We start from the raw sequence: 25,000 nt of genomic DNA on the forward strand, positions 1-25,000 counted from the left end.
GCCACGATTATTCACCTCCCGCAATTTAAGTATCTCATCCTGGGTTAAAATTACTGCCAGGATAATTACTTCCCCTGATAGCCGCTTACCACTTGGAGGAGGAGGAAGAGGATGGATGATACGAAGTGGAGGAGGAGGAGGAGGAGGAGGAGGGCGTGGGAGAGGCGAAATTCATATCCCTTTGTTGAAAGGGAATAAACAAATGAGGAGAAGAGGAGAGAAGTGAAGAGGAAGGGAGAGTGAAGCAGTGTCTGATAATTGTAGGGTGAAGGAGAGAAAGCATGAAGAGGAAGGGAAAGAGAAGAAGGGTGGGTGGACTGAATGGTACTGTAGGGTGAAGGAAATGAAACAAGACAGAGAAAGAGAGACGTGGTGGAAGGAAGGGAGAAAGGGAATGAGAGAGAGAGAAGAAAGGAAGTATTGTAGTATACAGGAGAAAGTACTGAAAATAATACCTCTCGTTTCTTCTTTTTCATTCTATTCTTTACTAGGAAATGTGGTACAGTGAAGGAGAGGAAGAAACAAAAGAGAAAGATGGAGAACAGAGAACGGAGAGACATTGCATTGTGAAAAGATTGCATTGTAAAGGTTAGTGAACTATTCCATCAGCTTCTTTTAATTCTCTTTCTGTCAAATAAATCCGAGGTGTTTACTTAATATTGCTTAGCTGCCAAGTTTTTTTGTGTGCTTCTAAAATGCTAACTATTTGCACATAATCTTCCTCCCTTTCATTCTCAGTCATTCTAATCCTCTTTTCTTCGTAGTCCCTCACACGTTTCCTATTGTCTCCGAAATGCTGTACATCTCTTCCGTATCCTTCTCAATTTCGTTCTCTGCCCCTTTACTGCTGCCCCCCTTTCCTCCTGCTCACAAATCTCCTATTATCTTCAACATGTGACTTTTGCTTTGTCTCGCTTTTCTTCTCGGTACATCTCCTTCCTATCTTCCTTCATTTCGTTCCCTGTCCTTTACTGCTCTCCTTTCCTCCTGCTCACAAGTCTCCTATTATCTACAACGTCCGTCTTTTTCTTTGTCTCGCTTTTCCTCTCCGACACTGTTCCTTCCTGACGCAGATGTGAGGACGATAGCCGGAGATGGATGGACACAGAGAGCGAGAGATATATACGCAAAGAAGAAATGAAAATGGTGAAATAACGAACACGGGGAATGAGGAAAGCGAGGAACGAAGAGATATTGAAGTTGCGAGGGAACAGGCAATAACAGTCGAGAGATAGATGGAAAGATAGATAGAGAGCGACGGAAAGAGCGAGAGGTTCAACTCCCGCCTTACCAGTATTCGTGATTACCTCAGATCCATGTTAATCCCCTAAAACGAAGACTCTTTCCATATCTTTCAATTGACGCGCGGCGGTGAGGCGAGTGAGAGAGAAAACGGGAAATGTTATGGGAGGCGATAAAGCAGAAAATGACATGTGGTAACGCTGACTTCATACCCTCACGAAGAAGAGGAGGAATCATTGTGCGTGTGTGCTTGTGCGTGTGCGTGTGCGTGTGTGGGGGGCGGGGGGGGGGGGAGAAAGTGCGTGAGTGTGTGTGTGTGTTATATTTCTCCGCAGGGTTTTATCATTCCTCCTCGCGTACAGAATCCTCCCAGGGGCAATTTATCAGTTAGAGCGAAAATAGTTTGTGTTTCCGCGGCTCTCGTACAGCAGTAACTTGTCGGGAGGGATTCTTGTCGTGGCTCGCGTCCGGACAACAAATGGCTGAGCTAATAGGTGTCCTGGGCGCCTGGAGGAGGGAGGAAGCAAGGGTGGCATGTTAAATTCTTTCTGGCTCGGGGCGAGGCGACGAGGCGGTAGTGGAAAGTGAGAAGGATGTTGAGAAGGAGGGTGAGAAGTCAGTGGTCAAGGCGTAGAAGAAAAGAGGATTGGCGGATTGGATAGGAAGGGTGGAGAGATAGTGTTAGATGAGTAGGAATAAAGAGGAATGCTGAAGGATGGTGAATGAATGGGGAACAAGTAACAGAAGGGAAGAGGAATGTAAAGGAAGATTGGGATGATGATAAAGGATGAGTAAACAGAGAAGAGGATCAGAGAACGATGATAAAAAGGTAAGGGAGAAAAAAAGACAACTAGAAACGGATGCTGAAAAGGCGAAAAAGGATTAAAAGAGAGAAAAGAAATAGAAAGAATTAGAAAAGAGATGATGGAGATGAAAGCCTGGCTGGAAAATGAAAACGCAAAGAAGAATCATCAAAAAAGTAGAGAACTGATTGAAAACACTTAAGATATCGGTGAAAAAGAGAAAACAAAAGATCGCCGAAGAATAGATTGAAGAAGAGATCAGACTTGAGAAGTGATATATGAGGGAGTGAAGGGTGGAAGATTGGTTAAGGAAAGCGGGATCTCTCTCTCTCTCTCTCTCTCTCTCTCTCTCTCTCTCTCTCTGTCTAGTAGAAGCGTTTAAAACAATAGGGAAAAGAGAAGCAACAACCATCATGACCACCATCTTCTCCTCCTCTTCCTCCTCTCCTTTTTCTCCTCCTCCTCGTCCTCCTCCTCCTCCTCCTCCTCCTCCTCCACCACGACTACTCGGTCCACTGTGGCAGCCAAGCGCGAGTGGGACACGACTCACCTCGACTCTCAACTTCACTCAGGCTTTGGAACATGCACGTCATTCAGCGAGGAGACCTAGAGGACGACTATTGCCACGGGGGGAGGGGGGGAGATAGAGAGAGAGAGAGAGAGAGAGAGAGAGAGAGAGAGAGAGAGAGAGAGAGAGAGTACTAATAAGGTCCACGCCTAAGGATATGGCTTTAATATGGCTAAATGAAGTCGTGTTGCGTGTTCTCTCTTTTTTTTTTTTAGAAGCAAAACTGATCTTTTTTGAATAATGAAATTCCTAATATTAATGTGTAGAAAACCTTTGTCTGTCTAATAATAAATAAATCAAGCTTGGTGTGAATTAAAGTAAAAAAAAAAATAGTTACGTACAAGAATAAACTGGCCAGTTAAATATTAATCTTCCAATTATAGTTTTGGGATTACTAGTGAAATGAACATAATATATAACAAAGCAAAAATCAAGACGAAAATGTATTGCTAAAACGCGCTAATACATAAGAAAGAAAATATTACGTTATCTTGAACACTGTGGAGAAGGGAACTGCTAAAAGACGAGGAAGAAAAGGCCCATAGAGTTGTGTATATATTCAATTTACGAAGTGATGGTACATAATCAAGGAAGAGATCCAATTACCGTGTACAATAAGATGCTGCAACACGCGATAAACAAGAACTGTTCATAGATAAGGAGGAAGAGGCCCTTAAAAGCGTGTACTGAAAAAATATTACGTTATCGTGTACAATATAAAACTGCAAAAAATGTGTTGGAAGTGAACTGCTTAAAGATGAGAAGGAGGAGAAAGAGGTTATTAAAAGTATGCATATTCAATTGAGGGAGAAACAGTAAAGCAAACGTGATAGAACTGAACTGTTAGAAGAGGAGGAGGAGGAAGAGGCCCTTAGGTGTGTGTATATTGAACTGAAGAAGTAATAGATAAAGTTAAAAGAGGAGGAGGAAGAGGCCTTTGAAGTGTGCATGTGAAAAAGATTACGTTATCGTGTACAATAAAAATCATCAAAAAAACGTGATAGAAGTGAACTGTGAGAAGAGGAGGAGGAAGAAGAGGCCCTTAGGTGTGTGTATATTCAATTGAAGAAGTAATAGATAAAGTTAAAAGAGGAGGAGGAAGAGACCTTTGAAGTGTGCATATGAAAAAGATTATGCTATCGTGTACAATATAAAACTGCAAAAAAACGTGATAGAAGTGAACTGTTAAAAGACGAGGAAGGGGAGGAAGAGAGCCTTAGATGTGTGTATATTCGATTTGGACACGAGAATGAGGGTCACCAGGCGGACCAAACTTTGTGAATAACTTAACGCGATCCCTCAACTTTTCCTCGCCATACTGAGGCTTCGAGGAAGAGAGGCAGGGAAGAGGGAGGAAGAGAGGAAGGGAAGAGGGAGGGAAAGAGGGAAGGAGAGGAGAAGGAAGAAGGGAGGGAGAGAAGGAGAGGGAGGAAGGGAAAGGTTGGTAGGGAGGGAGGGAGGGAAGAGGGAGGGAGGGAAAGAGATTGGGGGAGGGAGGGAGAGGGAGGAGGAAGGGAGAGAAGGGGACGAAAATAAACTAATTTGCTTTAAACTTTGATGCAAAACTTATAATGCAACTCAGTGTCTCGGGCTTTTCTTGCGTTTCAGAAGCATAATTTTCAAACTAATGGTAGTTACACACACACACACACACACACACACACACACACACACACACACATTCTGACCTTTTCCTATCCCTTTCCATCTCCCTTCCTTTACTTGACTAGACCGAACCAGTTTTCTAAGCGATTATATAAAAAAAGAAAACACTTAAAAGCAGAAAAAGCAAAAGAACAAGAAATATTAATGAAGTGAAATCCTTGTGTTGGTGAAAACGAGAGACAAAAAAATAAAACAAAAGAAAAAAGGAGTTTTGAGAAGGTGTCCATGAGAGATGTGTATGTGTGTGTGTGTGTGTGTGTGTGTGTGTGTGGTGGACGGAGAATGATGGTGTGGATGTGTGTGGCTGTGGAGGAGTGATGGTGATGGAGGAAAGGGAGAGAGGGAAATGGAGGAGAAAATTGCAGGTGAGGCAAAATGGGGAAATTGGGGGAATTCAGAGAGAGAAGGTAATGGGTTATCGGGGTCAGGTTCAGAATCTATGGAATACGGATTTTTACATTACGGGGTTTTGATTCTCTCTCTCTCTCTCTCTCTCTCTCTCTCTCTCTCTCTCTCTCTCTCTCTCTCTCTCTCTCTCTCTCAATTGCAACACTCACAAATTATTTCTCGTTTCCTTTCATATTACGACCACCAAAGCCTCCTCCTCTTCCTCCTCCTCCTCCTTCTCCTCCTCCTCCTCCTCCTCCTCCTCCTCCTCTTCCTCCATCAGTACTATTTCCATGACAACCTTCTTACCATTACGAAATCCAACGTGTGTGTGTGTGTGTGTGTGTGTGTGTGTGTGTGTGTGTGTGTGTGTGTGTGTGTGTGTGTGTGTGTGTGTTTAAATGTGCCTGTGTGTGGTTACGTTGTGTGCGTCAGAGGCTTCAGTTAACATTAAAACTTCTCGACCAATCACAAAGCAGATATAAAAGACGAAGCATTCTGAAATTTTGATTGACTGACGAAGTGGAGAGTTCGCGAAGAGTTGAAATATGTCGGCAGGAGGAGGAGGAGGAGGAGGAAGAGTAAGAAGGAGGAAAAGGAGAAAGAAGAGGAGGAGGAGGAGGAGGAGGAGGAAGAGTAAGAAGGAGGAAAAGGAGAAAGAAGAGGAGGAGGAGTAAGAGGAAAATGATGATGATGAAAAGAAGGAAGAGTAAGACGAAGAAGAGGAGGAGGAAGAGGAGTAATAGGAGGAGGAGGACGAGGAAGAGGAGGAGGAAGAAATCTTGAATACGACTTACTTTGAAGACAGAAAAAAGGAGGAAAAATTGCAATCCATGTTCTTCCAACGATGCAGGAGGGGTGAAAAAGAGAAGGAAAAAAAAGGAGGGAAAAGAGAGAGGGGAGAAAATACAGAGGAATGTTATGAGAGATCGCAGGAGAAAAAGAGGGAGGGAAAAATCAAGGCCAGATCATCATTTTAAGTTGCTCACCAAAAAAAAAGAGGAAACAGAGCATCGTTTAACTTAAGAGAATTAAGCAATCATAATAAAAGAGAGAGAAAGGAAAATGGAGGAACAGCAAAGTATAAAATAGACGTAAAAGAAAGAAAGAAAAAAGGAGGAGGAGGAGGAAGAGGAGGGAGAGCAGGAGGATTAGAATGAGGAGGAAGAGGAGGAGGAGGATTAGAAAGAGCAAGGAAAAAAGAAAAAGAAAAACGGAAAATAAAAAAACCGAAATAATTAACGAAGCAAAAAAGAAAGAAAATTAGAATGAAATAAAAAAAATAAAGAGAAAACTAAAGGAAAGAAACAAAAGAAAGAAGATAAGACGAAGTGAGATTAAGGGAAAAAAACTCCACCTGTCTCCCGGGTCGAGTTTTCCCTCCGACAGACGGCGAACAAAAGATGTGACGGCGCGAACTGAAGGCCCCTTCCTCACCCGTCGACCCGGGCTTCCCAGGACGACTTGGGCGGCTGGGGAGGGCCACGTGCGCCTAGCAACACTCTCGAACACCCAAGAACGTCGAGTTGTAAACAAAAAATACCAAAAATGTCTTAAAACACCTCCATTTACACTTATATTATCAGCTTTATCATATACACTCGAGTCATATACACCTAGCAACACTAAAACACCTAAGAACGTCGAAATGTAAACAAAAACACCAAAAATGTCTTAAACACCTCCATTTACACTTATATTATCAGCTTTATCATATACACTCGAGTCACATACACATTGCAACACTAAAACACCTAAGAACGTCTAAATGTAAACAAAAATGCTCCCCAGAATGTCTTAAAACACTTTCATATAGACATTACGACCATTAGATTCATATTAACATTTTTTTCTATATCTCCAGTCCATATGCACCACCACAAATAGTCTTTAACACCCAAGAACGTCGACAATTACGTAGACAATCTCCCAAAATGTCTTAAAACACTCTCATTAAGACATGGACACCCCTGAACTCGTATTAATAACTTTATGCTTAACACTCGGGCCACATGGAGCTACTAACACTCTCAGGTACAGATAAACATCGACGAGACTCTTCCGAAGATTTAATCAACATTCAATACACTCTTAAGTAACGTTAATAGGCATCCAAAGAACTGAGAACGACGAGAAGTGTAGATCCATCATTAGAAACACCATGGTAAATATAACACAACTACACACACCCAACAGCCTTTCCCTGACCGACAGTTGAGCCTCAATTTATATAAAAGGATAAAGGGCGTTGGATACGAGAAAAAGAAGCGTCCTCCCAACCCTGCAACGCATATTCCCTCACCCAACAATTTCCTCCAGCCATACAGCGGATCCTCTATTCCCTAGAAGGACAAGGGCCGTTGGGTACCAAAACAACGTCCTCTCCGTCAAGGACATGTCGCTCCCTGAAGGCCAGCACGTCCCAGAAAACAAGAAAATCATGTAACTGCGGAACACTGACGCCAGAGATAAAGAGGACGGGGTCTGGAGTTTCAGAAGTCGAATCACAACTTACTTCCCGCTGAGTAAGACTTCGGGAGAGGCACAACGCTGCCTGGTGGTTTCTCTTCCTACTTTCTTTTCGCGATTTTCCTGCGAGACTTGGATGGTGGGGTGGTTTCTTTTAGTGCCTCTCAGAATACTTCAACTGTTTGCTACTTTCCACTGAGTAAGAACAGAGTAAGGCACAACGCTGGCGGTTTTTCGTTCTACTTTCTTTTCGTTATTGTTCTACGAGACTTGGCTGATGGGATGATTGCTGTAAGTGTCTCTCAGAATACTTGCTTTCTTAGATACTTCCCACTAAATAAGACGTTTGGATGAGACGCAACGCTGGCTATTCCTTCTACTTACTTTTCGTTATTTTCCTCAGAGATTCGGGTAGCGGGATAATTTCTTTTTGTGCCCCAAGAACTCTTACACTCTTAGGTATTTCCCACAATAGCACTTCGGGTGAGGTTTTACGCTGGCAGTTCCTCCTCCTTCTCTCCTCTTTTCTTTGTTTCCTTACGAGACTTGCCTAGAGGGATAATCTTTTTCACTGCCTCTTGGAACACTCTTTGGTACTTCGCACTGAATAAGACTTCGGTTGAGGGGATAACGCTGACTCCTCCTCCTCCTCCTCTCTCTCGTTTCTTTTTCACAGAAGACTTACGAGACTGGCTTACGCGAAGGGCTGATTTCTTTACGTGGCTTCCTGGGAAACTTGCTGCATCATCTTGTGTGAGGTGGAAGTCTTAGGTAAAACTCAGAGCATCTGTTTTTTTTTTGTTTTTTTTTTTGCGCGACGTGGTGGGTGGTTTCAAAAGTTTTCTTCTCTCCTTTTTTTTTTTGAGGCGCGAGTTTATCTATTCTTTTTTATACTTTTTTTTTTTGTGTGTGGGGGGATCTCTCCTCTCCTCTTCTCCTTCTCTCTTCTCTCTCTCTCTCTCTCTCTCTCCATACGGATTTCAGGCTAAAGTCTAAAATTTCTTGGGAGTTTTGTTCTATTGTTAAGTAACTGATATTTTCTACAGACACACATACATACACAGATAGGCAGACAGACAGACACACACACACACAAAAAAAAAACGAATCTATCAAACAAAATAATGGAGAATATATTAACTTTCAGATCGCTTTTATTTTCAGTTCTAATGTTCATCTATCCTTCAGTTATGCATAGTTCCTCCTGCTTCCCGATTTTTATATATATCTGAAACCGGTTGAAAAATGCCATTGTGATCCCAATTTGCGTTACATAAATGCATAATCTTTGGTGCTTTTTTGGCTCAGCTGAAAACATTTTTGCCGCACATTTTTTCCTCGTTTCTCGTGATTCTATTTATTACACTTTTTCCCCCCCGGTGAGAACAGCGCAGAAACAGTAGCTTTTTTCCACTTTCCAGCTTCGTGGTTGTCGGTGCTTTTATCCCATTTTGGTTTAATTAACGCTTTTTTTTGTAGTATTTTGAGGGTAGTTGGGATATAGCACTTTTAATCTTTATATATGTATCATGAAAAAGTAAAACGGAGGGTTGTGTACAGCGCATGTAGGCACAAAAAAGCGCTGACACCCATTTTCTTTGTTTCCTTTTATCATACACTCCCATTTCAAATTCCAAGCGCTAACTATGCTAAAACGACAACACAGTAAGATGAAGGACGGCTGGGTTAGTGCATGGAGGTACGACGCAGCGCTAACACCAATTCCCTCTCTTTCCTTGTATCATATTCAACATTTTTTCCTCCCACTTCAATTTTCACGCGGTAACTTTGCTAAAACGACAACACAGTAAGATGAAGGACGGCTGTGTACTGTGCATGTAGAGACGACGCAGCGCTAACATCCATTCCCTCTCTTTCCTTGCATCATATTCTACATTTTTTTCTCCCACTTCAATTTCCACGCGGTAACTTTGCTAAAACGACAACAGAGTAAGATGATGAAGGACGGCTGGGTTAGTGCATGGAGGTACGACGCAGCGTTGACACCCATTTTCTCTGTTTCCTTGTATCATATTTTACATTTTTTCCTCCCACTTCAATTTCCACGCGGTAACTACGCAGTTAACGAAAAAAATAATATCCGTGGTGGCTTTCGTGATGGGCTCGTAATTTGTTTTTGTACCGCAACTCTGACGGAGGAGCAAACACACACACACACACACACACACACACACACACACAGATCCCCTCTCCCCACACCCTCACACACGACCACCACACTCCGTCCCCTAAAAAACACACACGTATATTTGCGTCGGGTGAAAAATGAGCAACTTCACACGCTCGGCTGATGTGGATTCGGCAAGCTTTCTCTTTTTCCTTTATCCCCGTGCACACTCACGCCACGCATCTATCGAATCCCAATCAAATTTGCAACCGCTCGCTTCTCGGCTCTCAGCTAAGCCTGCGTGTAAACAGGACAACAGGGACAGCGGGCGCTCTTTCTGCCGCAGTGAAGGGAGCCTCGTCTGCGGGAAACAGTAGTGACGCAGCGAGGTGGTAGGCTGGTGCATCAATGTTAGGTTAGTATTAGCTTCCGCTTCTCATATCACCTATTTCTAAAGCCCAAACAGGAGATCAGTCGGGTTCTCATGTATGTTCTTTTAGGTTCATGGTATAGAGGAAGGGTTAAACTACCACCAGGGTCATTGAACTACTCCGGGAAATGCCCAGAACTCCTATTATGAAAGCCTTGTCGAATATGTGTGCTTGCTTTGGCGACGAAATGTTTAAGAATAGGGAGCTTATATTAAACGAAAGTCGCTCGTTGGATGTTGTGGTGCGGTTCCCTTACCATGACTGAGTGAAGCAGAAATTTTAGTTTGTTGTGCTTGAAATGTGAAATAGTTGTGAGTGGCGGGTCTGTCTCTCTCTGTCCCTCTGTCTCTCTCAGTGACCAGAATATTCAACCCTTCTAGGAATACTTAGATTTTAGTTTGCTGGGGTTGTTATATAAAATGATTGTGGGTGTGGGGTTTGTCTGTCTGTCTCTGTCTCTCCGTCTCTCTCCCTCGGTGGTCAGAATATTCAAACCTTCCAGGAATACTAAATTACGAATGTCATTAAATAAACAAACACAAGCACACAACACACACACACACACACACACACACACACACACACACACACACACACACACACACACACACACAGACACACGCGCCCACAAGCAAACACGTCAATTCCGCGGAACTCTATTGCCTTTCAAAGTACCATTCGTCTCTTGTCACACACAGCGGAGACCAGCGTTCGTGTCCCCCTCCCTCACACCCGAAGGCCTCTATCACCATTTTTACTCCCGCGTTGGCCAGACTCGACTATTAACGCCTATTAATATGACTGAATAATGCATGGCCGGGCCGGTCGATGAAAACATTAATCGCCTTTCCGTGTGACGATTTAAGAGAAAAATGATGAAAAAAGAACTTGCAGGTACCGGAAGTGAAGTTGTGAAGAGTTTTGTGAAGGGGGAAGCGTTGAAGTGGTGGGGACATGGAAGACATTGAAGGAAAGTAACGAAAAATAGGGAAAACAGTAGAAAAAAGGACAGATAAGTGAAGTTTATAAGAGTTCTGTAGAGATTTATATAGAGGAAAGTGATGAGATTGTAAAAGACTAACTATAAAACGGAATAATAAGAGAAATATAATCAGGAAAGAGAGATCACAATATTTAGGGAGTTAGAAATAGTGAACGTTAAGTGTTAATGATGCAAAAAAACCCCCCAGAATATATAGTAGCTGAAAGAAAAAAAGTGAGGGTTGAAAATATTAGTTAAGGGAAAAAATAAAAGAAAATCGAGAGAAAAAAAACGAAAATGGAAAGTCAAGTTTGAATGCATGGGATGAAATTTTTTTGCACACTCGAATATTTGTTACCGTCACGCTACGAACGCACGAACCCAACAATAAAACGTTACAGTCACCGAGGGAAAAATATCATGTTCAGTGTGTGTGTGTGTGGGGAGAATGAGAGAGAGAGAGAGAGAGAGAGAGAGAGAGAGAGAGAGAGAGAGAGAGAGAGAGTGTGTGTGTGTGTGTGTGTGTGTGTGTGTGTGTGTGTGTGTGTGTGCGTGTGTGTGTGTGCGTGTGTGTGTAAACCTGTAAAGTAACGAAAGCCGGCTAGTTGATACATTTCATCGTAATTTATTGGAAAGTGCCCCAAATTTATTGTTTACCATGTTTGTGTGTGTGTGTGTGTGTGTGTGTGTGTGTGTGTGTGTGTGTGTGTGTGTGTGTGTGTGTGTGTGTGTGTGTGTGTGTGTGTGTGTGTGTGTGTGTGTGTGTGTGTGTACGCTTTATGCATTTCAATTTGCTACTAATTCATTATTCATATTACATTAGCTCACACGTGTTCAGTTACTGTAAACACAAACATAGAAAGGCCTTGCAATACGCTAATGGCTACTACTACTACTACTACTACTACTACTACCTATAACATTAAGTAACATTCTGAACCATGGATGTGTGTGTGTGTGTGTGTATGTGTGTGTGTGTGTGTGTGGGCGTTGGGCTGCTTCAGGGGTGCACGTAAATGACCTCAGATGACCCAGCAGGCGCCACAACTCAGTTCAGGAGTCGGGTCAGGTTTGGTCCAAGCGCCTCGTAAAGTGTCAGACGAGGCTTCGAACCCGACCGTGAGCCACAAATGAACCATCTGCTCTCCGCTCTCCTCCCCTAAGCTTCTCATATACCTCCTCTTCGCCTCCTCCTCCTCCTTTTCCTCTTCCATCTTCTCTTTCTCATTCTGCAGTGTTTCCATCTTCTTGTGTCTCCTCCATTTTCTCCTTCAACTCTTCTCTTTCCTCCTCCCCTAAGCTGCTCATGTACCTCCTCTTCTCCTCCTTCTCCTTCTCCTCCTCTTCCTCTTCCATCTTCTCTTTCTCATTCTGCAGTGTTTCCATCTTCTTGTGTCCCCTCCATTTTCTCCTTCGACTCTTCTCTTCTCTTTCCTCCTCCTTTACCTCCTCCCCTAAGCTGCTCATATACCTCCTCTTCTCCTCCTCCTCGTCTTCCTTCTCCTCCTCTTCCTCTTCCATCTTCTCTTTCTCATTCTGCAGTGTTTCCATTTTCTTGTGTCCCCTCTGTTTTCTCCTTCAATTCTTCCCTCTCCTCCTCCTTTTCCTCCTCCCATAAGCTTCTCACATACCTCCTCTTCCTCCTCCTCCTCCTCAGCCTTTCGCCTCCTTTCCCTCTATATCATCCTTCTGTATTTTCCTCTTTCTGTCTCCCTTCCTTCTTTTTCCTCCTGCCTTTTCTTCTATTTCTTTCCTTCTTTACTTCCATCATCATCTTTTCTACCTCCTCTTCTTCTTATTCCTCCATCGCCTCCTCCTTTTTCAATTTCACTATATTTTCCGTCTCCTCCTCCTCCTCCTCCTCCTCCTCTTATTTTACATACTATCACATCCTCCTTCCATTCAAGTGTCCTCATCTCCTCCTCCTCCTCCTCTACCTCCACCTCCTTCTCCTCCTCCTCCTCCTCTGCCACAGCTGGTGCATTCAATATCACGTGTTGCCGAAATAATACACGGTTCCATCGCCTTCGGGTCCCAGGAGGAGGTTCGAATCCCTCGGTCTTGGGGTTTGATAAGGTGAGCGAGATTGGATTCGAGTGTGACTTTTAATCTCGTATATTTTGAGATTCTTCGCCTCGCCGTTTCGTTGGTGCCGTTTTCAGCCTCTTCGAAGTGTGTAGCATCTGTTTGTTTCTCACACTTTATTTTATTTCTTTTGTTGTTTATGTTTTTCTTCTTCTTTTGCCTTTTTTTTATTCCATTCTTGCCTCTGCTTCGTTTTCTATCATTTCATTTTTTCCTTTCCCTTTTCTTTTTCTTCTTCCTTTTCTTTACTTCTTCATTTCCTTTTCCTTTTCTTCCTCTTTTTTTTTCTTGTACTTCTTCTTGTTAAAATTTTCTTCCTTTATTTCTTCTTAATCTGTCTTCTTCTTCTTCTTCTTCTTCTTCTTCTTCTTCTTCTTCTTCTCTCTCATCTTTTTTTATTTTCCGTTTCCTAATTTCTTCTTTTCTCTTTTCCTTTTTGCTTTATTCTTTTTCTTGTTCTTCTTCTTTCATTTTCTCTTATCTAATCTTTTCTTTGTCTTCTTTTCCTCTCTTTACATCATCCTTGCATCATTAAATCTTCTCTCTCTCTCTCTCTCTCTCTCTCTCTCTCTCTCTCTCTCTCTCTCTCTCTCTCTCTCTCTCTCTCTCGTTCTTTGGTTAGCTTCCTGCAATACCATTTTTCTTTACTCACCCGCAATCTAATATCGCAACACCATAAAACTCTATTGAACATCGTATATAATGGACTCAATTACTTATTCAGCACGTACATAAACATTTCCCCGCGCTCAATTTTAACTCAGAGACGCACACATAAAATCAACCCCGGCTTTATGTTATTTATTTATGTCGGTGTAGAAAGTAGAGCACTGCGGTCTTCCACGTAAATCTCTTTGGCCGAAATCCACCGTTACCATGACGACAACAATAACAACAACATTAACATCAACAACGACAGAGGTAATAGCATTTGATTCCACTGCAGTAAAGAGAGAGGCTTCCATAGCGGAGGACTGGATTCTCTTTCTCGCTCGCAGTAGTAACACACGAAATCACATAACCCAATCTTGTTTCAATACCAAGGGAGTAGTGTTTTCACAGCTCCTCCTCCTCCTCCTCCTCTTCCTCCTTCACCATTACGAGAAACAAAGGATCGAGTATGTTTTTTAACGCGCTTTGAGGGAGATTAACTTAACTGGATTCTCAAAGGCAAAAGAATGAAAAGAAAAAAAACGAGGGGAAAATACGCAGTCAACCTCTTTTGTTTTCTTTCGTATTCAATCGTTTTATTTCTCTCCCTTTTCTTTTTCTTCCTTTTTTAAATTCCTCTTTCTCCTGGACGATAAAGAGGTAAAGAGGAGTCACCATCTTCTCTTTTCTTTTCTTTTCTGTTCTTTCGTCTCCTTCTTAATTCATCTTTCCGTTTACTATTCTTCATTTCCTCGTTCTGCCTTCCCTTTCCCTCCTTTCCATTCACTTCTTGTCTCTCCCTTCCTCCTTCCAGTTATCTCCTTTCCTTCTCTTCCCCTTCGTCCCTCGTATCTTCACTTTTCTCCCTCATTCTACCTTCCCTTTCTCTTCCCTTCGTCCCCCTTCTCCGTCACTTCACTTTCCGTTTCTTTCCTTTTATCTCCTTCCCTTCCATTCCCCTCCCTCATTCTCGTTTTCCGCTTCCTAATTCTTCACTTCCTTTCCTTTTCCTTCCCTCTCTCCCCTCTTCCGTTTTCTCCCTCATTTTGCCTTCCCTTTCATCTGCTTCCTTTCAAAACTCCTCCCTTCCCGTTACCTCCTTTCCTTACAATTCCTCACTTTCCACTTTCCTTTGCTTCTCTTCCTTTCACTCCCATCCATCGTCCGTTTTCTTTCTTCCTTCGACTCCCTTTCCTCCCTCATTTCTCCTTCCCATTCCTCTCTCCTCTCACCTTCCCTTCTATTCCTCTCCTTTCCACCCATCTTCCTCTTTCCATTTCGTTCATGTTATCTCCTTTCCTTCGATATCCCATTCCTTCCATCTTCCTTTTTCCCTCCCTCCTCCTTCCCCTTCCTCTTCCCTTCGTCACGAGGCTCCATTAGCGACGGTGGGCTGAGAGCGGGACGGGAAACAGGATTACACGCTCTGCAAATCCCGGAGGAAAAATCGAAGCGTGAGTCCGCGTCGAAACGAAGTAAAAGTGACATAGTTATCGTTGCATATTATCGGTATTCAGGCAGGACCAGAAACGGGGAAATCTTAGTCTCTCTCTCTCTCTCTCTCTCTCTCTCTCTCTCTCTCTCTCTCTCTCTCTCAGTTTCCCTTAAGTCGCTTCTTCTGTTTCGTTTGCTTCTCTTTCTTCTCTTCATCTTGCTCTTCGATCTCTTAATGTGTTGCCAGAAGGAATTATTTACTCATCTCTCTCTCTCTCTCTCTCTCTCTCTCTCTCTCTCTCTCTCTCTCTCTCTCTCTCTCTCTCTCTCTCTCTCTCTCTCTCTCTTTCCAGCTTAGCGCTAATTCGTTCCCTGTTTTCTCGTCTTTCTTTCTGTCTCTTCTTCCCTTCTCTATCTCTGGTCCAAGACAAACAACAGCTCATTCTCCTCCTCTTTCTCCTATTTCTCCTCCTCCTCCTCCTCCTCCTTATCCTCGTTTTCGTCCTCCTTCACTTTCTCGACCCTCCCACACACTCCCACACAGACGTCGGTCTTCCCAGCACCTTCTGAGGACCCTCTGCCCCCTAATGGACCAACCTTTCCCTTTCCGAGTCTTTACACTTAAACTCGCCCAAAACAAACTCGCTCCTTCCACCCGGCCAGCAGATATTGAGTTCCAGGACGCGAAATACCTCTCAATAAGACCTCGAAATAAAAAGCTGACCTCGAGCTGCAGTAACGTCGACTTGTATGGGTTGGAATAGAAAGGGAGGACGATATTAAGTACCCTCGAAACAAACACGTCTTTTTTGGGCCAAGTATGAAGTTCCTGGACGTGAAAAAGCTCTCAATAAGACCTCGAAGTAAAAAGTTGACTTCGAGCTGCAGAAACGTCGATTTATATGGGATGAAAGAGAGAGGGAGGGTGAAATTAAGTCTCCTTCAATACAAACTCGTCTTTTTTGGCCAAGTATGAAGTTCCAGGACGTGAAATAACTCCCAATAAGACCTCGAAGAAGAGGAAATGGTCATGGATTGTGGCAACGGTGAATCCTATGTTTACGGGGATGAAATATTACTTGGTAGTGGATTGAAATATAAGAGTTTCTTCTCTTTTTCTTTGGGGAAGAGGTTTGCATAGGTTAGATTAGGTTAGGTTAGGTTAGGGTAGGTTAGTGTTTCTCTTTGAGGTTTAAGTAAACATAGGTTAAGGTAGGTTAGTCTTCCTCTCTGGGGTTTGAGTATACATAGGTTAGGTTAGGTTAGGTTAGGGTAGTCTTTCTCTCTGGGGTTTAAGTATACATAGGTTTGGTTAGGTTGGTTAGGATGAGGTGGGTTAGGTTTCTCTCTCTCTCTCTCTCTTTGGGGCTTAAGTAATAGGCACATATTCTCAAACACTTAAGGGCAAACACATACGAATTTGATAATATACATAGGTTAGGTTAGGTTAGGTTAGGGTAAGGCAGGTTAGGTTTCCCTCTCTCTTTGGGGCTTAAGTAATAGACACATATTCTCAAACACTTAAAGGCTCACACATAGGAATTTGATAATATAAGTATACATAGGTTAGGTTAGGTTAGGTTAGGGTAGGGCAGGTTAGGTTTCCCTCTCTCTTTGGGGCTTAAGTAATAGACACATATTCTCAATCACTAAAGGGCTCACACATACGAAGTTGATAATATAAGTATACATAGGTTGGTTAGGTTAGGGTTAGGAGGGTAAGGCAGGTTAAGTTTCCCTCTCTTTGGGGACCAAGTAATACAAACACTTCTCAAAAAACATAAGGAATACACACAAATATATAATAATATACATACATAGGTAGGTTAGGTTAGGTTGGGTTAGTTAGGAGGGGGGTCTCCTTGGGGCTTACTTAATTGTATTGTTACATTCAATCACTGTGTCATCCTAAGGTTGGTCATTCATTTCTAGAACTTGTGGGGACTTACATTGGTAGTTGTATGAGTCAAGTAATAGTTTGTCAAGACGTCTGCATCATGAACGCAAAAAAAACACTCACGAGAACCCGACTAACCTCCCCGGTGACCTTTATAAATAGTTGTGATGGCCGGGAGCGTCTATGAATACGGGCTTAGTCTCGGCAGTGGTGTATGATTCTCTGTTGCATACGTCAGTCGGCAGTGCAGCGTCGGGATAATTGGTTAACGCGCTAAACTAATGATATAACTGACCTCGCTCACGACCAAACGACATGAACGCCGAGAATAGAAGTGCAGTAATAGGATGAATGGACTCGTTGCCAATTGTTATTATATACGAAGAAGAAGAAGAAAAATCGATTGAGCCTTCAGAGTGAGTTCATAGAGTTGACTTATTTTCTTTTATCGACCGCCTTCTTCTTCTTCCCGTCTTCCTCCTCCTCTCCTTCTTATCTCCTTCCTCCAGCCACCCTCTCCCTCCGAAGTGTTTCCCTCCATCACTCCAATTCTGAATGAGACTTCTCCTCCTCCTCCTTCTCCTCCTCCTCTTCCTCCTCAACCACTTCATGCTTTTAGACCTTCTTCTCCACCCTCTCCTCCTCCTCCTTTTCCTTTTCCCTCTCCTCCTTCCTCGTTCTTCATTTCCTCATCCTTCCTCTTCCTTCTAGATTGCTTTGTTTTGTTTCTTTCTCCATTGCTACTGTTCTTCTACCTCTCTCTCTTTCCTCCTCCTTTTCCTTCTCTTCTTTCTTATTCATCTCCTCTTCCTCTTCCTCCTCTTTCTTCTCCTTCATTTCCTCTTTCTTCCTCTTCCTTCTAGATCCCCTTTTTATGTTTCTAAACTTACTACTCTTCTTGAAACTCTCTCCCTTTCCTCCTCCTCCTCTTCCTCCTCCTTCTTCCTTCTCCATTTCCTCCTCCTTCCTTTTCCTTCAAGATCCCTCACTTTTTTTCTTCTCTCTCTAGATTTGCTCCTTTTCCTACACCTCTCTCTCTTTCCTCCTCCTTCTTCCTTGTCCATTTCCTCATCCTTCTTTTCCCTTCAAGATCCCTCACTTTTTTCTTCTCTCTCTAGGTTTGCTCCTTTTCCTACACCTCTCTCTCTTTCCTCCTCCTCCTTCTTCTCCTCCTCCTGCCCCCCTCCCCTCCCCCCCGCCTTCGTTCACTTCTCAAGGCCAGTGGAAGCAAATGCAAACTTGAGTCGACTCGGTTCGGTCAACATCCCGGCAAAGTGTCGGGGCCGAGGGAATGAGCGTGAGACTCATTTACATATTTTCAGCGTTGCAGGCACGTCACCTTCTGGAGGAGGAGGAGGAGGAGGAGGAGGAGGGAGGAGGAGGAGGAGGTGTAGCAATAGAAGGAAAGGTGTAGTTTCAGAAATTGAGGAAGTCTAGGAGGAGGAGGAGGAGGAGGTGAACGAGGAGGAAGAGGAAGAAGAAGAGGAGGAGGAGGAGGAGGAAGAGGAAGAGGAGGCGAGGGAGAGGTGTAGGTGAAGTAAGTGAGGAAGGCTATGAGAAGAAGGAGGAGGAGGAGGAAGAAAAGGATGAGAAAGCGAGGGAAAAGGAGAGTATTTAAGCTCTAGACAATCCATAACCTATCTATCTACCTATTTATCTGTCTATCTATCTGTCTATTAATTTAGGAAGAGAGGGAAGTATCGAAGTCTTCCCATCATGGCGTCCTTTCTTTCCCTTGTTTTTGCTCTTTTCTGCTCCTATTTACTCTTCATTCTCTTAAGTGGCGTCAGAAATCATTAATTACTTGTCTGTCTCCTTCTCTCTCCCTCTTCTCTCTCTCCTTTTAAAAGCCTCGTTGTTATGTGTTTTCTTTTCCCTTCGAAGTTTCCTTTTAATTCCTTCTTCGGCTGCTTTTCCTTCTTTTTATTTACTTTCATTCCTTCCCTTCGATATCTTAAAAGTGTTGCTAGAAGAAATTATTTAACTCTCACTTTCTCTCTCTCTCTCTCTCTCTCTCTCTCTCTCTCTCTCTCTCTCTCTCTCTCTCTCTCTCTCTCTCTCTCTCTCTCTCTCTCTCTCTCTCTCTCTCTCTCTCTCTCTCTCTCTCTCTCTCTCTCTCGAATGTTTGTCTTCCAAGTTTCTCCCATGACAGTTTCTCTTCCTCCCTCTCTCGGCCTCTCCTCTTTTTCTCCTCCTTTTTTTTCTCTCTCCCGTCTCTCGATCTCCTAAGTGTTGCCAGAACGAATTAGTTTCTCTCTCTCTCTCTCTCTCTCTCTCTCTCTCTCTCTCTCTCTCTCTCTCTCTCTCTCTCTCTCTCTCTCTCTCTCTCTCTCTCTCTCTCTCTCTCTCTCTCTCTCTCTCGAAGCTCAATTAGTTCGCGTAAAGTATTGATTCACTTAGAGTTTGACAATTTCTTTTATATTTGAGTTCGATGTTGCTTTACTTTTTCCATTTTTGCTTTGTTTTTATTTTTGAACAAACGTAACTTTATTTCTTGTTTGTTTTTCTCTTCCTTTCATGCGTAAGATATATTATTTTGAGTTTGATTTTAGTTTGATTTTTTGGTCTGTCCTTTTTATTTCAATTTTCAAAACATGCAACATATATATTTTTTTCGTTTTTCTCTTCCTTTTCTGCCTATTATGTACTATTTTCCTTATTTCACACTTACATTATGGGAGTATCAAATTGACTTCTCTTTCGGCAACTCCTCTAAGCTTTTTATTTTATGCAGGAGCAGTGCTTAGCGGACTTGTTTCGGCTTAATTTTTTCCCTTTGAAACGCTTCCTTTGCTGAAAAAAAAAGCATGCTCATTTCTTCTCTCATTTAGTATTTAGTATTTGCAGTTAAGGCTTTCATATTATCCTCCTACTGCATAATTGGTGGACATTAAGTATTTATCTAAGCCAAAAATTTTACGGTCCTAGCTTATTTTCCATTTTCGTAGACCTTATCCGATTTCTTATTCCTCATTTTTTATATTTTTCCTTCCCTGTGATCTTGTTTTCATATCATCCTACTGCATAATTTCTTCTCATTGAATATTCATCAAGTTTTGCATTATATCTTTCTTTTTTCATACACTTCATCAGATTTCTTATTTCTTTTTTTATCTTTTCCCCTGATAGCATTTTCTCATCATCGTTTTTGTATATTTTCTAACTTTTCATTATTTTTCCTTTATACGATTTTTTTTATTATTTCATCACCTGCATTTTTCCTTTACTTCTTCCTTTCGCATTTGCCTTTACTTTATGTTCAATTTTCCACCTGATTATATTTTCTTCTTACACTTTCTACCTACCTGCTTTCCCTTCTTTTTCTTTTCATCTTCCTTCCCTTTTTCTCCGTTTCCACCTTCCTTCCTTCTTTTTCAATCTTTCCCTCCTTCCTCCTTCTTTTTCACATTGCACCTTCTTTTCCTTTTTTCAATTTTCATCTTTATTCCCTTATTTTGTTTTTAATTTCCACTTGCTTTCCCTTCTCTTCAATATGGACCTTCTCTTCCTTTGTTTTTCTATTTCCATCATCTTAATTTTTCTGTTTCCACTTGCTTTCCTCTCTCAATTTGCACCTTCTCCTCCTCCTCCTCCTTTTTCAATATTCACCTTATTTTCCCTCTTTTCAATATCCACTTGCTCACCTTTCTTTTTTATTTCCACCCGTTTTCCGTAATTTTTCTGTTTCTACTTCCTTTCCCTTCGTTTTTCAATTTTCACCTTCTATCCCTTCCTTTTTCAATTTTCACCTTATTTTCCCTCTTTTCAATATCCACTTGCTCTCCTTTCTTTCTTTTTTATTCCACCCGTTTTCCGTAATTTTTCTGTTTCCACTTCCATTCCCTTCGTTTTTCAATCTTCATCTTCATTTCCTTCCTTTTTCAATTTCCACCTGCTCTCCCTTCGTTTTTTTATCCTCACCTGTTATCCTTCCTGCTTCTCTTTCGCTGCCTGTCTGGAAAATCGTGTTCCATCCCTTTAACTGACATGGCTTCTCGGGGCTCTTAAAGTATCACAACGACCTCCTTCTCCTCCTCCTCCTCCTTCACTTGCTTGCTGATCTTTCGCGTCCATCTCCTTCTCCTCTTTCATGCTATCATCCTCAACAACTATTTTATTATTCTCTTTACATCGCCTTTTTATTATGTTTTGCCTTCGTTGGACTGCTTTTTTCTTTTTCTTCTTTTTTCTTTTTTCTCCTTTCTCTCAACTATACAATTCTTTTCTCTATATCGTTTTCCTTTTCAACATCTTATTATACGTCCGTTGTGTTTCTTCTTGCTCTTTTTCTTCTGTTTTCTTTCTCCATTTCTCCTTTTTTATCCTTCTTTTGTCATCTCGTGAAAGTCTATCTTCTTTGTATCGTTTTAATATCGTATCAGCTCCGTTTCTCTTTTCTTCTCCTTCCTTTTCTTCTTCCTCATTCTTCTTTTCTCGCCTCGCATGACTCTTATCTTCGTCCAATTCTTCTTTTATCAGTCTTCCTTCTTTTACCTCCCACGGTACAGCCCACTTTCCTTTATCTATTCCTTTTATTTTATGTGTTTCGTCCTTTCTCTGCCTTCCTGAACTTGCATGTAGGTTATCTTTGTCTCATATTCCTTTATCAGTCTTTCTTATGATATATTTTACTACCCAATGGCCTACTTTTCCTCTATATCTGCCTTTTGTTCTCCTCTTTCTTCTTTAGTTTCTTCTCTTCTTGCATGAAACGTATTTATGTAATTTTATTTGATCGCACTTTCTTCTTTTCATTCCTCATTTATTAGGTTTCTTATTGCAACAACGATATGGCCTATTTCTCCTTCAGATCTTCATTTTGTTCTACTTCTTCCCATTCTCTTCTTCCTTCCCTTCCTCCTTCATCAGACTTCTCTTTTATATACGCAACCACGGCATGGCTTACCTTTCCTTCATATCTTCGTTTCCTTCTACTCCTTCCTCTTCTACTCCCTCCTCGTCCTCCTTCATGCTTTCTTTCTCGTACATGCATATGGCTTACCCCTATTTCATTCCTTCGTTTCCCTCTACTCCTTCCTGTTTTTCTTTCCTCCTCCTCCTCCTCTATCAATCTTCTTTCTTATACACTGAACTACGATATGGCTTACCTCTCCTTCATATCTTCGTTTCCTTCAACTACTTCCCATTCTTCTTCCTCCTTTTCCTCCTCCTCCTTGGCCTTGTTCTATCCGCATCGCCGCACCGTCAACAGGAGCGGCGGGGTACGCGGTTTAAATATCTTGAGCGAAACGGTTGCGTGTTGCGGAAACCTTTGATGGGACGGGAGTCAAGTCCACCTGCAATGCGGCGGCCAGCAGGGCGGGTATTATGTCAAACAGCAAGCGTATTCAACCCCCTTCCACCTCCCCTTCCGTGAGTCTAGCCCCTCGATCCTCTCCCTCCTACCCCCTCGCCTACCTCATTTCCCTGCCCCTCCCTTCCCTTGCTCTCCCTTCCCTGGCTCTACCTCTCCCTTCTCCCCTTTCACTTCTTCTCTGTTTCTCTGGTCTTTCTCTCCCTTTTTTCTTGTGCCTTTTTATCCCTCTTTCTATGCCTCCTCTGCCCCTCCCTTCCACGGCTTTCTGTCTCTCTGTCCCTTTCCTTCTTGTTCCACTTTCTCCCCTTCTACGCTTCCTCCACTTTTCTAAGCTCTCCACTATCTCCTCCCTGTCCCCACAATATTCTAATTTTTCTGTTCTTTCCTTTTCCTGGTTCTCTCTTATTCTTTCTACTTCCCTTTCTCTTCGTTTCTTTAGTCTCCCTTTTCTTTCCTCGCTTTCATTTCTTTCTATGCCTTCTCTATCCTTCCCATACCCTAATTTCCCTGTTCCTCTCGCTATCTTCTATCTCTTCCTTTTCTATCTTTTACCTTCTCTTCCTCTCTCTTCTTTTACCTCCTTTCTGCTTCTCTAATCCTCCCTCTTCCCTCTTGTACCACTTTTCCGCCCTCTCTCTACCCCCTTCTCCTCCTCCCCCTTTGCCCCTCTCTCTCTTCTCATCCTCCATTCTCATTTCCTCCACACTGCCTACCTCTCCCCTCCCCTCCTCCTCTTAATCACTTTCCTCTGTTCATTTGACCCTCCACCTCTCCCTGTTTCCTCCTCTCTACCTCCTCTTCTTTTTCTGCAGTCCTCCCTTTCCATCACTTCCTGTCCCTCCTAACACTCCCTTCCTCCTCGTTACTCCCTTAATCTCACCTCCCGTCTCCCTTTCCCTCTTCTCTCCCTTTCTCTTTTCTTTCTCTTCTCTAATCTTTGTTCCTTCTCACTCCTTCATCTTTCCCTGTCTCTTCCATTCATCTACCTTTCTACCTTGTTTTCTCTCTCTCCAACTTTCTCTCTCACTCACTCTCTCACTCACTCTGTCCTATCTTAATCAGTTTTCCGTTCCACTTTTTTCTTCTTTTTTCTTTTTTTTTCTATTTTCCATGTGAACCATTTCTTTATTTCTTTCCATCTTTTTATATTCTCGTTTTTTCTGGCACGCTTTTTGGCCTTTCTTCCATCCCTCTTTGGCTCCTTTTTCCTTTCTTTCATTTTTCTTTATTCTTTACGTGAACTTTCCTAATTTTTATCTCTTCTTGTTGCGTTTCCATATTCCCATTTTCTTTCACATTCTTCTTTTTTCTCTTCCTATTTATTCTTCTTTTCTTTATCTTTCGTTATTTTTCTTTCCCTTTGTGATCCCTTTACTCCTTTTGCTCTCTGCGTCTATGTTTCCTTTCGCTCACTTCTCTCTCTCCCTCTACTCTCTCACTCTCCACCCTTCCCTTTTCTTTGCCTCCAATATCACACGTGTTTCATCCCTCTTCTCTCTTTCTTTTTTTTCGTCTCTCTCTCTCTCTCTCTCTCTCTCTCTCTCTCTCTCTCTCTCTCTCTCTCTCTCTCTCTCTCTCTCTCTCTCTCTCTCTCTCTCTCTCTCTCTCTCTCTCTCTCTCAATTGGTTGCTCAGTTTCTTTTCCTTCACTCTCTTTGATTTTATTTCGTCCTTTATTGTTTTCTCCTTTTATTTTGGTTCTGTGGTGCTGATTCTTGTCTCTCATTCTCACTCCTTTTGGCATCGATTTCCTCTGCCTTTTATTTTTCCTTTTTTTTACTATTCGTTTCTTTCACCTTTTTATCCATTTTCTCTGCTTTTATTTTCTTTCGTTTTTGTTTCTGTTCTTTCATTAATTCCTGTTCTCCTCTTTTACACTTTTCCATTTTATTTGTTAATTTATTTCGTCTTTTACAATTGGTTCTTATCTTTTGTTTTTACCCATTTTCTTTGTGTTTATTTTCTTTCGTAACTCCTTTTTGTTCTTTCCTCTCTCTCTCTCTCTCTCTCTCCCTTCCCTCTCTCTGTTAATTTGTTTCTTCCTCTCTCTCATACGTTTCGATTTGATTTGCTCGGCCATTTCGTCTTTTTACTATTGTCTCCATTTTCTTTGCATCCATTTCCTTTGTTTTCATTCCAACTCTTTCTATGATTTCCTTTCCACTTCCTTCTTTTGTTAACTCCCTTCTTCCTCTCTTACGCCTTCCTCTCGAGCTGAATGGCCATCACGTCTCTTTCAATTGGCAACAGTTTCCTTTTCATCCACTTTCTTTGTGTTTACCTCCTCCGTTACTGTTCCTGTTATTACCCTTTTCTCTCTTCCACTATTCCATGCAGCTGATCCTTGTATAACTTTCTAATGTCTTTGTTTTCCCTTTTTCTCCCCTTGTTCCTTCCTAATAATTAATCACTCACTTTCTTTCGTTTTTCTTTCTGTTCTTTCATTAATTCCTTTCTTCCTCGTTTACACCTTTCCATTTTATTTGCCTTCCTAATTTTTTTCGCTATTCTCTCTGTTATCTTCGTTTTGTTTCATCTTTCCTTTGTTCTATGGCACGATCTTCCTTACCTCCTCTTTCCATTCAGGCTTTCTTTTCTTTTTTCTTTTTTTCTTTTTGTTATCTTCCTTTTCTCACCTTTCTTTCTTCATCTCTTCCATGGTGCAAATTCTTGAGTCTCTTCGTTTTGCTTTCCTTTCACACCTTTTTTTTTCTTTTTTCCTTCTAATCGATTTCCCAGTTTGTTTGTTTTCTTTCTCCTTCCCATTACTGTTTTCCGTTTCTCTTTTCTGTTTCCCCTTTCCCGTTTTCTTCCTTCGTTTCCTCTCTCTAATAATTGACTAATCCTTCCTTTCTCCTTTCTTTCTTCCTTGTTGCTTTTCCTTCTCTCTTTTGACTACGATTGCCTCTCCTTTATTTAATTTCCTTTCCCTCTCCTTTACG

The 25,000-nt window shown here is 42.0% G+C and overlaps 1 protein-coding gene and 2 long non-coding RNA genes across 12 annotated transcripts in view; 1 reads left to right on the plus strand and 2 right to left on the minus strand.

Moving 5' to 3' along the window:
- LOC126998150 (potassium voltage-gated channel subfamily KQT member 4-like) overlaps positions 1–25,000 on the minus strand; it is a 100,592-nt gene that overhangs the window by 63,304 nt on the left and 12,288 nt on the right. The gene's annotated exons all lie outside the window — the stretch shown is intronic.
- LOC126998153 (uncharacterized) lies at positions 16,279–21,142 on the plus strand. Its single transcript, XR_007752653.1, has 2 exons — positions 16,279–16,516; positions 16,759–21,142. It is a non-coding gene; the product is annotated as an uncharacterized LOC126998153 (long non-coding RNA).
- LOC126998152 (uncharacterized) lies at positions 19,748–23,561 on the minus strand. The gene is made up of 2 exons (XR_007752652.1): positions 20,492–23,561; positions 19,748–20,351 (listed from the first exon to the last, which is right to left on the minus strand). It is a non-coding gene; the product is annotated as an uncharacterized LOC126998152 (long non-coding RNA).

The sequence above is a fragment of the Eriocheir sinensis genome, chromosome 13, assembly GCF_024679095.1.
Source record: "Eriocheir sinensis breed Jianghai 21 chromosome 13, ASM2467909v1, whole genome shotgun sequence".
Classification (NCBI taxonomy): domain Eukaryota; kingdom Metazoa; phylum Arthropoda; class Malacostraca; order Decapoda; family Varunidae; genus Eriocheir; species Eriocheir sinensis.